Source organism: Grampus griseus, assembly GCF_964374135.1.
Source record: "Grampus griseus genome assembly, chromosome: 1".
Classification (NCBI taxonomy): domain Eukaryota; kingdom Metazoa; phylum Chordata; class Mammalia; order Artiodactyla; family Delphinidae; genus Grampus; species Grampus griseus.
In genome coordinates this window covers 125137339-125154036 of record NC_139017.1, presented here as the reverse complement: position 1 = coordinate 125154036, position 16698 = coordinate 125137339, and the positions used below count along the sequence as shown (strand labels likewise).

Here is a 16698-nt window from a genome sequence, read left to right as displayed (position 1 = left end):
ATCTGCAAAACCTGCCCTTTACCAAAAACATGAACCCCCAGATCGACCAAACCCAAATATGCATTTCTAAAGTGTGCCCTTCTCCTTCCTGTTCGTCCTGGTCAGCAGAGTCTGAACTTCAGGGTGCGGCCATTTGTGAATAATAATGAAAGCTTGAAAATGCCCAGAAATTAGAGGGAACTTACAAACCATTCTGACGTTGCTCAGCCTTGCAGTTACCTGGACATCAAGGAATCATTAATGAGTCAGGCTGTCTCAACATTAGATTAATGGCCAGTTTTAACAGTGGAAAGGGGACAGATGGCCAGGAAGAGAGGTGTGTGTGTGTGTGTGTGTGTGTGTGTGTGTGTGTGTGTGTGTGTGTGTGTGTGTGTGTGTGTGTGTGTGTGTGTGTGTGTGTGTGTGTGTGTGTGTGTGTGTGTGTGTGTGTGTGTGTGTGTGTGTGTGTGATCTCCTCAAACAACTGGGGTGGTGGCTGCAGCCACGAGCAAGGAAAGAAAAGCAACCAGTCTGTGCTGTGCTGTGGCCTGAGGCTGGGCCAGCAGCACGTCCAGCTCCCCAGGCCCATTCCCTCCTCTGGGTTGTGTCAGAGTGAGTCAAAAGGCAAGAAACTAGAGGATTCTCCCAGGAACTAATCCTGGGAGAAACATACCCCCCCACCTCCAAATAATGCCTATTTAGTGCTTAGGACAACTGGTTTCCATACACCTGGGGAAAAAGCAAACAGATGATACCATCAAAAAATTGTTTTTCTTACATAAAAATTTCGTGAGATAAAAAATTAGACAATATATATAAAAATATGATCAATAATCATTAGAAAACTCTATTAAATATTGAAAACAATTACATGAACCTACAAGGTGTGTGTGCACATTCATTTTCTTTCACATCTTTCTTTTGAGGAAAAACAGCCCCAAGGCAGTTAATCTGATGTATGAGTAACAAACAGCCTCTTACAATGCCAGGCTCTCAAATCTGAAGTGCACCTAAGGGTTTCTGAGAGCAGAGAAAGGTTTTTAAAAAAAAAAAAACTATTAAAAGCATTACTAATATAAACACTACGATTGTATCCTCCACTTGGGGGATGGAGATCCAGGACAATGGAGATGATAAACGTTCACCAGGGACACGAACTACCACTTGGTGAACGAAAGATAGCAGATGAGATTCTATCAGGAAGGCTATTATTATTGAAGACACAACAGAAGCTAAACAGTCAGGTCAGTTCTGGTATTTAAAAGCAGTTGAATAATTAACAAAAGATTGATAAAGGTGTCAGGATAAAATCATATTTCAACAGAAGATGACATATATGGGAAGGTTTTTATATTTCAACCATTATCCTTCTGTTTTGCATTTTCCTTTTAAAAATATGTAGGAGATAGTAGTGAAATGGCTATCACCTAGTTAGCCCAAATCTGACTTTCTGGAAGCTGTTAGCAGTAAGTATAAATGAACTAAGGCAAATAATTTAAACTCGCAGCACTAAAGCAAAAGACGTCAACGTGGGCCGTGGTGAGCTGGAGTCTGAAAGTCAGGATCACTAATAGATATCCAGTTGGTGGCTGAAACCCCTGTTTTCTGGTTGGTTCTATGTCTCTGCCACAATCTCAAGGAGTAAAAGAAGCCTACAGACCGGTAAGGATTGGCCATAACTAGCACTGGTGGCAGAGCTTTGGCAAAAAAGCCCACTACAGTTTAATAGGTGTGAGCCTTAAACCTAGTGGCATTTTAACCATTTCACTCTTTACAGATATTAAAAAAAAATTAACCCTAAGTTTAGAAACAGTTAGTTTCAAGGCAAAAAACCCACCCCCAAACCCCAAAACCTTATACACCCAGCCCCTTTCACTGTCCTAACTCATCACAGGCTGAGAATTTCCAGATTATCAGTCATGACAAGGATGCCTGATGGCTCATTTTACACAGTTCTCTATCTCTCCACCAGGGGGTGAAGTTGGCCAGCATTTGACTGAAAGAGGAAATTATTTTCAAACTTGGGTATCCTTTTGCATAGTGGTAGAAAGACGCTCACATACAAAAAGGGCCTTTCCCCTCCTTTCGCTTCTTCTCAGTACATTTAATCCTGACTGATTAGCAAAGCACTCCAGCCCTTGTGCGGCATGAGAGGGAAGGGTCATGATTATGGCTGAGAGCGAGCCAGCCACACATTATCTGCACAGTCCTGTAGGTTGGCAGGCCCGTTCTCCCAAAACTTGAGATCAGAGTTATGGTTTTGCCAAAGCTGATACAGTTTCAAGGATATTATTTTTTTTTTTTTCCTTAAAGGAGAATTTTCCACCAGGCGTATTTTAGCCAGCTGATGCCTCACACGGGGCTGGTTCCCTCCTGCCCGGCTCCTTTGCAGGGCCTCCCTCCCGGCAACCACAAAGCCACGGGAGGGCTGAGAGCACCCGCCCTGCCTTCCTGCAGGAACGGTGGGACCTTTCCACCCTGGGGGAGGGTGTCTGGTGGCCAGGAAGAAGCCCAGACAGCAATTCTTGGCTGGACCTCCCTCCCCCTCACTCACGGGGTTAGGAGCTCTGGGAGGGAACTCAGGTCTAGCTGGGTCAAGCCACAGCAGAGGACACACACACACACACACACACACACACACACACACAGGGCGAAAGCCTGTTCCTGAGTTCAGAAGCAAACTGGAGTTTTAGTGTCTTGGTGAAGGCAAAATGGGGTGGAGGGAAAGACGCGGAGCGCTGCGCTAGTTCTCCCAGGTCCGGGGACAGATCCAGTTTTTTGTGGATCCTGAGCCTTGTACAATTTGGGGGCCTCTTTAAAAAAAGAATGCAAAATTAGGAATGAGCTACAGGACATCAGAAGGGGTCCTTGCCGATGAGAGATCCTGAGGCTTAAGCTTCATAACCGCCATCAGCTCCTTCGTGGGCCCTGGAGTTGAGCATGTGTGGCGGCAGGGGGCTCTCGTGAGCCTTACCCACAAAACGGCAATGGGGGGTTTCTCTAAGGCCACGTGCGTTGGTTCAGTCCCTGCCTCAGGGAGTGGGCTACGGAGCTGGGCAGGGAAGAAGGCAGGAGGTTCGGTTCCGCTTCCTCTTCATCCTGCCCGCACGCGTGGCAGATGCTCCGTACACACTTGCTGACCCACCAACTCAAGTGGCCCCACTGCTTGGTCCCCTACCCGTCCCTCCCTTCTTTCTGGCTTCCCGGCCACATTTCAAGTTTCCACATCAAGGAAGATTACTGCTGAACTGTCTGTCTGCAGGGGTGAGTAAGTCAGACCCAACCTATGAACAGGTTTCCTGCTCACCTGGACCATTCCTCACCGAAGGTGTCCAGGCATGAGTGACACAAACTTCAGTATCAGCCCAACAAACAATGATGTCATCATCATTCTTCGCAAACCTGCTACTTGGTGCAGCACGGGCACCTGGTCAGTAGGAAGCAAGGGGACAGGAGCTCTGTTGCTCAGGACTGCCCACTGCTCCAAGAGGACCCTAGGGACGAACTGCTCAACGGAGTGCAGGTGTTGCCCTGTGAGAGGAGAAAACCTCCCTGTCAGGAATCCCTGCTCCGCCCTGGCCAGCTCGCCACCCTCCTGACCAAGCCGCGATCTCCAGTTTGGGTCATCTTGTTATAGTCTGGCCCTGTCTTCTCCTCCATGGCCCCTTCCAAGACCTCCCTGGATGCCAGGAAGGTGCCCACCATGCATCTTTATTGCAAGAGCACAAAATAAATTGATGTGAATTTAGAGTATCTAGCTAAATATAGCTATGCTTGCATGTTTCCACGGGACTTGTAAAAATAATATATAAACTCTCCTAATCTAGTGGCAAAATCACTTACTCAAAACTTAAAAGGAAATGAGGCAAAGCCTAAAAAACTGGAAAGCCATTTGGTTTAGTTATATAGCTTACTTTCATATATGCTACAGTTTGGTATTTATAAGCAAACCAGCTGCTAAATGTTCTTGTTCTTTCTTGAACAAAACAGTGAGAACAACTTCTTACATATAAAAGTGTCTTCATGAAGCCATTTATCACAAGGAGAAAAGTGTCCTGCAAATTCTCATCTGTAAAATGGAGCTAATATTGTGATGGGAATATATCATTTAATGGCCACCATTATTGGGGTGCTTACTATGTGCCAGGCCTGTGCTGAGCATTTCATATAGATTATTTCACTTAATCCTCTCAGTAACCCGGTACAGGATTATCCTCCACTTATTCATGTGAAATTTGAGACTTTAAGAGTAAGTGACTTGCTCAACTGTTGCTGGAGGATTGACACTTGTTTTCAAGGCTTTAAAAGTTTTTTAGAAATCATCACAACCGTCAAATGCAAACAATGATAACAGCCCATTTATTGAATATATACTATGTGACAGGCCACTGTGCTGAATTCATTACATGCATTGGTTCCTTTAATACAGCCCTCTTGCAAGGCAACTGTCATCCCCATTTAACAGATGACGAAACTGAAGCGCAAAGATGCTAAACCACTCTGCCCAAAGCATCTCAAGCAGCTGAGGAATGGTCTGAACTCTAGTCTCTCTGCTTATACTATGCCACCTCCCTACTGTAAAATGCACACAAATATTAATAGAAAGTTTGTTTTCAGTAACAGCCCGTTAAGCTATTTCATATATAGAGATTTTTGAATGGCCCAGTAAAAATCACTATATTCTTTCATGCCAAGAGAAGAAGACAGGTGAGCAGTGCTAGGGGAGATGAATTCTGCCCTCCGGGCCTCTGTCTCCAGCATCATGTGGGGCAGGAGGAAGGGCACAGGGACGGGGGAGACAGGGAGGGAGCTGCACCTCACATCTTTGTAGACAGCATGAAAAGTAACACTAGCATGTAAACCAGGTTCACATCTGGATACGTAAGGTTGAGACTTGCCAGGGGAACCAGTCCATGATGGAACGACCCAAAACGCATTTAGTATTTTCTTAGGCCACTGTCCCCAAAGTGACTTCAACTTTAGCTGACCCAAGAGGCTTGCTAGCACATGTCGCTCGCTCATCTGAGACGCTGCCTTCACCATGGGGTGGGGAACATAAACACAGAGTGATCAACTTGTTGTGGGATCCACCGTCACAGTGGCCCAACTTGCACATGACAAAGAAGGTCACCTGGCAGAGAGGCCCAGTTCACGATGCTGGGGAGAAGGCAAACCAACCAGCTGAGTCCAAAGGACACTTAAACATACGAGAAAAACTGCAAAAAAGCAGGGATGGGGTGTCTTTGGAGGACAGTAGGGCACATTCGGCAAGGCTTGATTTTGGGGAGTTCATCAACTGTGGATGGACTCCTGATCCAGATGGCCCCATGAAGCAAGGCAAATCAGCTCTCAGATCAAGAGAAAGGATGTTAGTTAGGGTAATGAGCATGAGAAATGGTGCTTGAGCACAGAGTTTCCCAATACTAGCTTTCTGCTGGGGTTATGTGCTGTTGGCGCGACAGCAAAGAAAACCGGCCCAGAGACAAGGTCAGAGGATTCCCTGTGGTTTTAGAGAACAGAGTGTTGGTGCAAACCTGGCTGCCACTCGAATCCCTGCAGCCCAGGCAGATTTACTCAGACGAGCCTCACGTGCACACTTCGGATCCCATCAAAGGCAAGGTTACAGGGACTCAGGCGTGGCTTCATGGGAGCAGCATCTTTCCAACAACTCCAAGCATCTGAAAATCGGAATGGGATGCTTCTTGGGAGGGAGGGAGAGAGGGAGGGAGGGAGCTTGCCATGCCTGGACAGTTTTCAAGCACAGGCTAAAGGACCGCTTTTCAGGGTGTTGCAGAGGAGTTCCTCGAACTGGGCCAACAGTTAATATAACAAGATGCTCAAGTGGAAGTTTCCATTGTGGCAACACGATTCAGCAGATGGGAAATTCCAAAGCCGGGGCCAGACCACTATATGGAAATTCCTAAGAAGTTGACCTAGCTGGTTCAAAGGTCCATAAGGAGGATATTAACAGGTTCAGGACAGTGGAAAGTGATGGAGGATTTTGTGGGGCAGATTCCTCAGAAATGCTTTGATTCCTGGCCTCCCCAAGGTGGGTGGAGTGGTGGGAGTCCACTTTTCATCTCAAACCTGGAGACAAGAGTTTCAAAAGACAGTACCTGGAGGGCTCCTCGAGTTCGGGGATTGGTATGTGACACCTGCTTGAGGAACCAAAATGTGGGAAGGGAGCTGAAGCAATATAAGGTGACAGAGTAGAAGAAAGGGCCTGCTCGCCCCCTCCCACGATGGGGGGTTAAAGGGCACCAGGAATGCCAGCTCTGGTCTCTTTGAAACAGGCTCTACCCACCAGGGCTTCAGACTGAGGATGAGGGAACCCCAAAGAGAGAATCTGTATGGGAACGAGAAGCTGATGGAGGATGGTAGCAACCAGCAGAAGGAGAGGCACTGCCCGAATCCTGGGAGGTCCTGGGGGAATGTGCTGGTGTGGGAGTCCTCAGGACAACCATGGAAACAGCTAGGAAAGCAAAAGAGAGTCCATTCACCCACCAGCCAGGCTCAGAGAACCCAGTGTCAGGCGCGACAACAGTGGTCAGGTAAGAGCTTTCCTCCCTCTCTGCCTCACCTGGGCAGGCCTGGAATGGTGGGCAAGATGGAGGGAAGTCTCCTCTTGGAGTAAACACTGACCGTTCATAGATTAAAGTGAGCATTTCCAATTTCCAGAAAGTATGCGGCGTGTGTGTGTGTGTGTGTGTGTGTATGTGTGTCACTTATAGGGGTCGTAGGACTTTTTGTTACCTAAGAGTAACCAGAAATGTCATAGGCCTGATCAAGTTTTTATCAGGAAATGGGGAAAGACACACCCCAGTGAATCAACTTTAAAGGCACGGTGAGAGACAAGAATAAAGCCGTGTCTTAATTATGTCTCACAAGCTGCGCTGTACAGTGTCCTAGTCACAGCTAACCTTTGCAGCAGTGCCTGTGGGCCAGGCACTGGGACGAGGACTCTACAGACATGACCTCATCCAGGCCCCCAACAGCTCTGTGAGGCAGGTATTATCACCCCTTTGACAGAAAAGGAAACTGTGGCTCAGAGAGGTAAGGCAACTTTCCCAGAGTCACACAGGGAGGTGAGCAGAGTAGTAGCTCGGACTCAACCACAAGTCTGACATTGAACTCTGGACTCTCTTCTCCCAGATGAGTAGTTTTCAGCAGCCAGTGATGACAAAAGCAGGATAGGGATCTTGGGATCTTTCCATCCTTCCCTCTAAGGAGTCCCTGAGCTAGAAAAGCAGAGAGCCAAGTTTGAAAACCACTGAACTGCACGATCTCAGCAGTCTCCTCCAACTCTGGGGTTCTAGGATTCTATCACGTGGGGGTTGGGAGTGGAGAGGTGTGGACCCACAAAAGAGGACACGGGGAAGAGGGAAAAGCCAGACTTCGTGTCCTGTGTTCCCAGAGAGGCAGCCGAAGGAGCTGGTTCCAGCAGGTGGTACCAAAACAAACCTGAGGTTCAGAGAATTACAGTCACGTGTATAAATATACAGTTCAGACAATGCACATAAAGCACTTAGCACAGGGTGAACACCAGAGTAAAAGCATTAGGTAAATGGCAACTACGACTGTGAAAAGTTTACATATACGCCTAAAACCCTCAACATGCAATTTGATGCAACATACTCAGCCACTGACATCACTGTGTCTGTTCCATAGGGAGCTGTGTTTATCATGGACGCTAAACTCTACTCGCTGAGCCAAGAAAAGAAATGAACACATAAGATTAAGCTAGCCAAATCTAAAACAATTTGAGTAAGTCTTCTCTTAAGCAGTAGGGGGCTAGGGAGTCCTATGAAAAAATCATGGAAGCATGATCCCTTTCTCCAGTAAAAAAAAAAAGTACATACACAGCATTTTGCAAATAATTAGAGAAGCCCATTCATTGATTCATTCAATGGATTACAGATCCACTGAAGTCTATTCATCATCTTCAGGTTAATAATCTAGATCCAAGGGACACGACCTGAGGTCGTCAGGCCAAAAGCTGCCTACGTGACCCCACAGTGGGGTCACCCACACTCCTCCTCTCAGTATGCTCACTGTTGCTAGTCTGATCATGATACTAAACTTGGAATAGGTAGTCAATGTAACTGAAGCTGAATCTAATTTTAAACCTTTCAAGTTTAATGGACGCCAAATTAAGAATTTCTACATCAGTGCACTCTGGTACCTAGAAATTTTAATTGCTTGGCATGCTCTTTCTTTCCTTTCTTCTGGTAACAAAATTCCTCCTTTTTCCTAGGGACCCTGTGCCATGTGCTTCGGGTACGATTCATCCTCTTTCAAGGAACACATGAACAAGCCCTGGCCAAGCAGATACTGCTTATTGTCTACTGCCTACTTCTAGCCAGGTTGATTCAGGCAAGGAGTCCAAACTGGGCCAGACCTCCTTGGTACTATTGTTAGAACAATGACAAAAGAGGCACTCTCTTTTCTCTGAGAACCACAGCTGTGAAGATGATGGAAGTGTAACGCTGATGGCTACCTCTGCAAGGTACTGAGGGGGAGACTGCCTAAGAATGAAGCTGACAGAGTTAAGCAGAATCAAGAGATGGAGAGAGTGAAGGATAATGGCCTGATGTTTTCTGGAACACCCGGATACACCCATGCCTGAAGTCCATGCCAACACGGACATGTTAGTCATTAAGTCAAGACACTAGTTTAAGTTGGACTTCTGTTACTTGCTACCAAAATAATTCTAACTAAGAAACCTGATCTAAATGAAGACAAAGCCCAAAAGGAAATTCCCATTTATGGACAGTCCTCGTGGAATTCTGGGCTCCTCTCTGACAATGATCCTTACTGAATTAACTTTTTTTTCATCCTATGCACATTACTTTCATATCACCCTCTGCTCCCTTACCAGTGCTGCCAACCCCTCAGACACTACTGCTGCAAAAATTATTAAAGTCACCGACTAGAAGAAGAAAATCACATAAGTGGACAATAGTAGCTCAGTTTATAGTTTGCTGCCATCCAATACATCCTTGGAGTCTACTAATCTTATTCCAGTGAGCTTCTCAAACTGCCCTGGTTCCCTCAAAAGGTACAGAACACTCTGGTACCTAAAATGACGTAGAGCCACAGGGCTCAAAACAGAAGGAGAGATGAACGTGGAGCAAGCGAAGTGGGCCACACAGGTCACAGGGGACAGGGTCCGTGTAAATTCTGTGCATCAAAAGGCCACTCCGCAGACTGAGTCAGGGCATAGCACGATTTGGAGTTGGGAGAAATAACTTTCACTGAGTACTTCCCAGGAAGTTGTTTATTATTCTTTTAGAACTGGGATGGTAAGGAGATCTCAACTCGTGTGCCAAGCCTGGGCCATAGCCAAACGTCTGGGCTCAGCATCAAGAGCCATGACGGTCTGTGACATGCATCACACGGGAGGGAGGAGGGATGAATATATATGCTTGTTATTACAGCGGAAAATATTACTTTTTTTTTTTTTTTCGGTACCCGGGCCTCTCACTGTTGTGGCCTCTCCCGTTGCGGAGCACAGGCTCCGGACGCGCAGGCTCAGCGGCCATGGCTCACGGGCCCAGCTGCTCCGCGGCATGTGGGATCTTCCCAGACCGGGGCACGAACCCGCGTCCCCTGCATCGGCAGGCGGACTCTCAACCACTGCGCCACCAGGGAAGCCCTGAAAATGTTACATTTTATACTTGGGTGAAGCAAGGCCAGCAGAGAAATGCACACCTGGGCTGGAAGGCGCTTCTTGGGCAGCACTCAGGTGTCACACATCGTTGGTCTACATGGAGGGCAGTCCTCATCAGTCACTTCTATAGGGATGTTGTTCGCTGCCTTAGGTGGCGTCCTCCTCCTGAGCACCCAGGGGGCAATTACTCTACGTCTCGAAAGAATCACAATCAACCTTGCTTCTTCTGAGTAACTAGAGTGCTTTTATCCTCTAGCCACCAAGAACTCCCAACTGAGCACGTTTTCCTAGTACTGACTGCTCAGGAACTCAGAGGCCAGACCATGGGGGCTGCTAGTGTGCGTACAGGCTCTCACTTAAGAACTGGGGGCCTAACCTAATCTCGGATTTCACCTTACTTTTCCTTCCCCACAAATTTCCTTCCTTCCTTCTTTGTCTGAATCTTAATATATGTGTATTTAAAAGCTACCTCAAAACTCTTTGAAAGAAGACAGGCACATACACTAGATCAATAGCAATCAAAATAATGTACAACGAATCAGACAGTGAACAGAGGACAGTTTTATAAATGCTGCCTGTTGTGATAGCTGTTACAGGGAAGTTCCAAGCAAGCAGCGTGAGCATGTGGTGGGCCTTAGACCAGAGACAGCCCTGGGCCAAACTGTCACGTCAGCAAATGTCTCAGACCACGCCCTCCAACCCTCCTGCACTCCCCTCCCCCTACTCCATCCTTCCTCAGGCAGTTGGGTGCCCTGTGGTCCATTCCTGCACGTCCCACACCTACTCTCTCCCTAGTACTGTTGCTTGCTCTCCCTTCCCCAACTTCTCCCACCAATCAAAGCAGATCACACTTCTACAGGTCCCTGTACTTGACACTGGTAAGCTGTCAATGGCTGATAGCGGCTCAACCAACTATTTCTCTCAGGAATGAAGAGGGAGAAATCAAAGGACTAAATCACTAATGGTGGAATAGGCTGTAATTATGATACAGATGCAACTGAACAAGGGGATCTTCTTGTAAATTTCCAATAATTCTATGGGAAGCAGTTACCACAGTGGCCAGCATACAGTCGGCATTCAATGAACAGTAGACACTAATTATGACTACTGTTGCTATAATTATTAATCCTTCCACCACTGGATTACTCACTGTCTATTCCTCTATCACTACCATGACTACCACCACAGAGGTAACTGCTAGCCACAGATCCATAATCAATTAATGTATTTTAATTACATTCTATGGTTTATAAAGCACTTGCGTATACATCATCCTTTTTTTTTTTTAAGAGGGAACACTTCTTTTTATTCTTTTTTTAAACAACTTCATTGAGATATAATTCATATACCATACAATTCACCCATTTTCATGTACAATTCAGTGGTTTTTAGTACATTTACAGGCACTGGGCAACCACTGCCAGAATGAACTTTAGAACGTCTTCATCACGCCAAAAGGAAACCCTATACCTTTAGCTATCTCCCCACGTCCCCCATTTTCACCTCCCAGCCCTAAGCAATGAATAATCTACTTCTGTCTCCAAGGATTCCCCTATTCTGCCTTTTCATATGAATGGCATCACATTATATGTGGACATCTGTAACTGGCTTCTTTCACTTAGCATAACATGTTCAGGGGTTATCCATGTTGTAACATGTATCAGTACTTCATTCCCTTTTCCATCATCCTTTTTTATCTTCCTGGCAATCCTCAAGTTAAATGTTATTTCCGTTTTACAGATGAGGATACTGAAGCTCAGAAAGGTCCCATTTATAAGGTCCTAGAGCCAAGAAGTAGCAGAGCCAGGACTCAAACCCCAGTCTCATATAAATTTCTTGTTCTTTCCTCAACAAGTGGTTGCCAACTCTGTAGCTATTACATCAGAATCATCTGAGTGCTTCAAGGTCCCCAGGTTCACCTAATGAACGTAGACGGCCCAGTGAAGGGACTGTGAACTTGTATTTCAACAGGTACCTCATGCGATCCTGGGGAGCTGCTGGTGGGTGACCAGGTGCAGGGTCCTGGCTGACTAAGTACCCACTGTCCTCTCGGCCCTGTGCTGAGTACTACAAGGGAGACACATGGAACCTTCTGCTCTCAAGGCACTGACACAGGTACTGAGGAGGTAAGACTAGGAAGCTGAAGAAGGGTGCGTGACAGAAGACAGTGTTTGGCTTTGAAGTATTCGGAGCAGAGAAGATCACAGATGGTGGGAAGAGGCAGGGAAGGCCACGTTACAGAGAAGGGAAGATTCTACTGGGCCCTGCAGAATGAGGAGGACTTCCAAGCAGAGAAGGGGTGAGCTGCATGAGGTGTCCTCGGGAGAAACGGTAAACAGGCTAGTCTGGCTAGAGGAAAAGGAATAGTGGGAGCTGAACAAGAGAGGACTGGGCCAGATAATGGAAGTGGAGAAGCCAGAGAGGAGTCTAGGCTGGTGTGGTGGATGAAATGGGGGCACTGACAGTCTCTGAGCAAAGGAGGAACTTCCTGAAAGTTGAATTGAAGGAAGACTGGTGTGGCGGTGCTGCGTACCATGAAGCGAGGCTGGGAGCGGAAAGCTGGTATTGGCAAGACCACCCAGGATGCTGCTGAACGGACCGGGATGCCAGGCGGCAGTCAGCAAGACCAGGATCCCAGGGTCTGTCGATCAGAACGGGCCGAGGGGACGGGCTGTGAGATGGGAGCGTGACCTGAGCCCTCTCACTCTCCAGGCACTTTTCATCCCATCACAGCTGTTTCCGTGAGACCCATAAACACTGTAGGGTGGATTGTGAAAATGGCCGCAAACCTTCCCCTCTCTGTAACCATCCTCCCTGCAACGTGATTCCGCAGCTCGTCTCACCGAGAGGTAGAATCTATTCCTGTACCTCTTGAATCTACACTAGCCACATAGCTTCTTTAGCCAACAGAATGTGGTGGAAGCAATGCTGTGGCAGTTCTGAGCCTTGGCCTCCAGACGCATCTGCTGTGTCTCTTGGTACCCTGCCCAAATGCCATGTGCACAAGCTCAGGGTAGCCTGCAGGACAGTGAGACACATGTCTTAGTCATTGTCATCACTCCAGCGGACAGCCAGGTGACCCCCAGCCTAGGTGACCTGGACCTGCAGCTGATTGAAGACACATGAATGGTCCTAGCTGAAACCAAAAGAATCACACACCTAGGCCCAGCCCAAATCGCCAACCGACAGAATTATGGGATAAAGAAATGATTGCTATTTTGAGTCAGTGAATTTTGAAGAGGTTTGTTATACAGCAAAAGCTAACTGATACACAATGCAAATAACATTATCGCCACATATCAGGGAGCGGTGTCACCTGAAGCCTCAGAAGCTTTTTCACTTCAGAAGTACATTACTTTCCCAGCTCTAAAGGAAGTTTTCTACCACTACAGAACTGTTATCTCATGACAGTCACATTTAGGTTTAAAGAGAGATGACAGAAAAAATAGGGCAATAAGAAAGCTAATGTTACATCTATGAGCCAGTCTTCATTACAACACACTGCAAGGAACTGTCTGAATTCCTTGGCTGAAATATCACTTTGTTGTTTTGGATACTGTTTGAAACAAGCAGACTATCAACAGGGGCCTGGAAATAGTTTCAACACACAAAGAAAGTTTTTATTTTAATAGTATTTGGCATGCAATCATAGATCTTTTCCCTGATCATGTTCTTAGCAAAAGAACATGGATTGATCTGTTTTTTTAAGGCATGGAAACATCGTAAATCATTTCAGAGGAAAAAAAAAAAGTAAATAAATAGACATCTAATCATAGTACTAGTAGAGATGCATCTAACTTAGCAGTGTGAGTATCACTTCAAAAGTGACGTCAAACGGTCACTTTGTTTTAAAAATGAAAGAGCACTTACCAGTAAGACTCTGTGTGGCCCACCGTTACCAGGTTTTTAGGTGATGGAATAAATCTGAAATAGAATGAAACAAGCATTCTGTAAGTAAATCACATTTGGAAAGGTGTGCCTTCGATCCCAGTGACTGCCATCACATTGAGTATTTATTCTTTTAGTTAAAGATTAGCAAAGCTTTTTCTGGCTCCTGATGGAATAGGGGGAGTTTTTTGCCTACATATTTCAACTTCCTGAACAGAGAGCATTCTCTCATCTCCTTCAGGGAGTGTTCAAAGTCTGAGGCCAGTATAACTATAAATGGTAGTGTTTTTGTCCAAACCCCTCCAAGTCAGCGGAAGCCTCCTGGGTTGTTGCTCTTGCTTTGGTCCCTCCACTCCCTTCTGCTAGCACCAAGCCATGACTCCCTTTATGGAACCGATTAAAAGACGGATGGTCCAGTATAACTTGAAGGGCAATAGGAGAGTGTACCAGGCTTTTCAATAGTGATCACCTGATCACAGATAACCACACCTTTTTATTTTATTGATAATGGTGAGCCTAAAGCCCTGCTGTTCAACAGAAATATAACACAAGCCACATATATAACTTTAAATTTTCTAGTGGCCACATTAAAAAAGCAAAAAGAAACAGACGACAATTTTAGTATTTATTTAACTGAATTTACTCACAATATTATCAACATGCAACCAATATAAAAAATGATTAATGAGACATTTTGCTTTTTTTTTTTGTCATACTAAATCTTCAAGACCCAGTACATTTCAACTCGGGCTAGCAGCAGTCCAAGTAGTCAACAGCCACAGCAGCTAGTGGCTTCCGTATCAGACAGCATGGGCCTAGGGAACCTATCCTTGGCCTTCAGGTACTGGCAAGGATCCAAAGTGAGTGAAATGCACATGGAGATTTTGTTTATCTATTTTCCTGCTCTTAGGAATTCATCATTAATTACCACATTCCATGATGTCATTTAGTAGAAATAATAACATAATAATAGGAAGAGATATGGGAACATATGTATATGCATAACTGATTCACTTTGTTATAAAGCAGAAACTAACACACCATTGTAAAGCAATTATACCCCAATAAAGATGTTAAAAAAAAACATAATAATGGCAAATACTGTATAGTACTTGCTATGTGTTCTCGGCAAGCTCCCATGTTACCTTAATGAACCCTCACAATAACTTCACGAGGTACGTATATTATCATTCCCATTTTGTAATGAGGAAACTGAGGCACAAAGAGGTTAAGTAATTATTCAAGGTTATAAGATACTGACAGAGCTGGGATTCTAATCTACGTAGCTGGTCTCCAGAGCCCATGCCCTTAGCCACTATACTCTCAATTAAATTTGAACGGGTCAAAATAAGATAATTACTTTCAGTTTTAATTATAACTGTCAAGTGACCCAAGGTTGCTCCCATCATACATGGTCAGATAATAGCACTGATGGCAGATGGAGAATTGATGGGATGTACTAGCAAATTAAATTTAAAATAATTTGGGGTGGGAACACAAAAACCACAGGCAAGCCTGGGGTCAAAAAGACTGTACCACGTGTAGGGGGCCATTCTGGATGACCAAGATGGGGGTGCAGGGAGAGGTTAAGGTGGGGTCTTTGGAAAATCATGTCTTTGTGATTTTTCTGAGGGAAGAGTCTATCACTTTCATCTGATTCTCAAATCAGTCTGTAAGCTAGACATCTCTGTATGTCTTAGCAGGGGTAGGGAGTAGAAAGGAATTACATAAACATATCCTTTCACTTTATTAATCTGTGCCCCCCTCCAAAGAAATCATACCCAATGAGCAAAATCAAATCCACACACATGAATTTCCTGCCCAAATGATAGGGAAGGAGGCTGGTGAGGGACATCATTTAGAATCAACAGGCTGTGGGTTGGGGCCACTGGGGGTGCTGCCTCCCAGTCTCCCAAGGCGACCCCCGAACCTGCTGAAAATCCTTCAGTGGCTTCCTCTAGGTGGTAGGATTAAGTCCAAGCTCCTTAGCCCAGTCTCCAAAGCCCCAGTGACCTCGTGCCTGCCCCTCAGGCACTCTCCTGTGAGCACTTGCCCTTCACCCACACAAACCTATTTACAGGTCCCTAAATGCTCCCCCCCGCCACTCTCACTTCTCTGTACCTTTGCAGATTGTGTTCTTTTTGTCAAGCACGTCTTTTCCCTACAGTATCTGCCTGCCTTCAAGTCTCAATTAAAAACTCAACACTTCTGGGGAGCCTGTGTGAACTCCTTCGGCTGGCTTAGGGGCAACTTCTCTGCAGTAACAGCAGTAAAGTAGTATTCACTCAACTCAACTGATAATTATGTGCCACTACTACTGACAATAATAAAAGCTGACTTTTATGGAGCATTTCCAGCGCTTTGCGTGCTCCTCTAATCATCTCAGTAACCTCATGAAATGGGTTATTACCCCATTTAGCAGGTGAGCAAACTGAGGCATAGAGGTCAAGTCAGTAGCCTAGGGTCACACAGCTTATAAATGGCAGAGGCAGACGTCCAGGGTCACACAGCTTATAAATGGCAGAGCCAGACTGTAAACCCAGACAGCCTGGTTCCAGAGCCTGCACTCTCTCTCTTTTTTTTTAAGTTGACTTAATTTGATTTACAGTGTTGTGTTAGTTTCAGGTGTATAGCAAAGTGATTCAGTTTTCTATACTGTATATATAAAGAATATATATATATTCTTCTCAGATTCTTTTCCATTATAGATTACAAGATATTGAATATAGTTCTCTATGCTATATAGTACATCCTTGTTGTTTATTTTATATATAGTGGCATGTATCTGTTAATCTCAAACTCCAAATTTATACCTCCCCTCACTTTCTCTTTGGCAACCATAAATTCGTTTTCTGTGCCAGAGCCTGGACTCTTTAACGCTATACCGGGCCTGACTCCCTCTGTGTCCCGCTGCCTTCTACTCTCATTGCCCCTGTACTTCCCTCTGTTAATCCAAGTGGCTCCTGTGTTTCAGTTTTTCATTTACTGGTCTCTCTGTCCACTTGTCTGCAGAATCTCTGGAGGTTGAGAATGTGTCTAACTCAGCTTTGTCTTTCCAGGACCTTGCAATGTGTTTGGTATACAGCAGACGCTCCATAAAGGCACACACATGAAAACACTGGCACAGCACTGGAAGGACAGGGGTCAGGGGTACAAACTTG

At 45.6% G+C, this 16698-nt stretch overlaps 1 protein-coding gene across 2 annotated transcripts in view; it reads right to left on the bottom strand.

Moving 5' to 3' along the window:
* GNG12 (G protein subunit gamma 12) overlaps window positions 1-16698 on the bottom strand; it is a 124243-nt gene that overhangs the window by 61124 nt on the left and 46421 nt on the right. For both annotated transcript variants that reach the window (XM_082678165.1, XM_082678166.1), the window contains exon 2: window positions 13520-13573. The gene's annotated coding sequence lies outside the window, so the exon portion shown is untranslated. The remainder of the gene's footprint in view (window positions 1-13519; window positions 13574-16698) is intronic.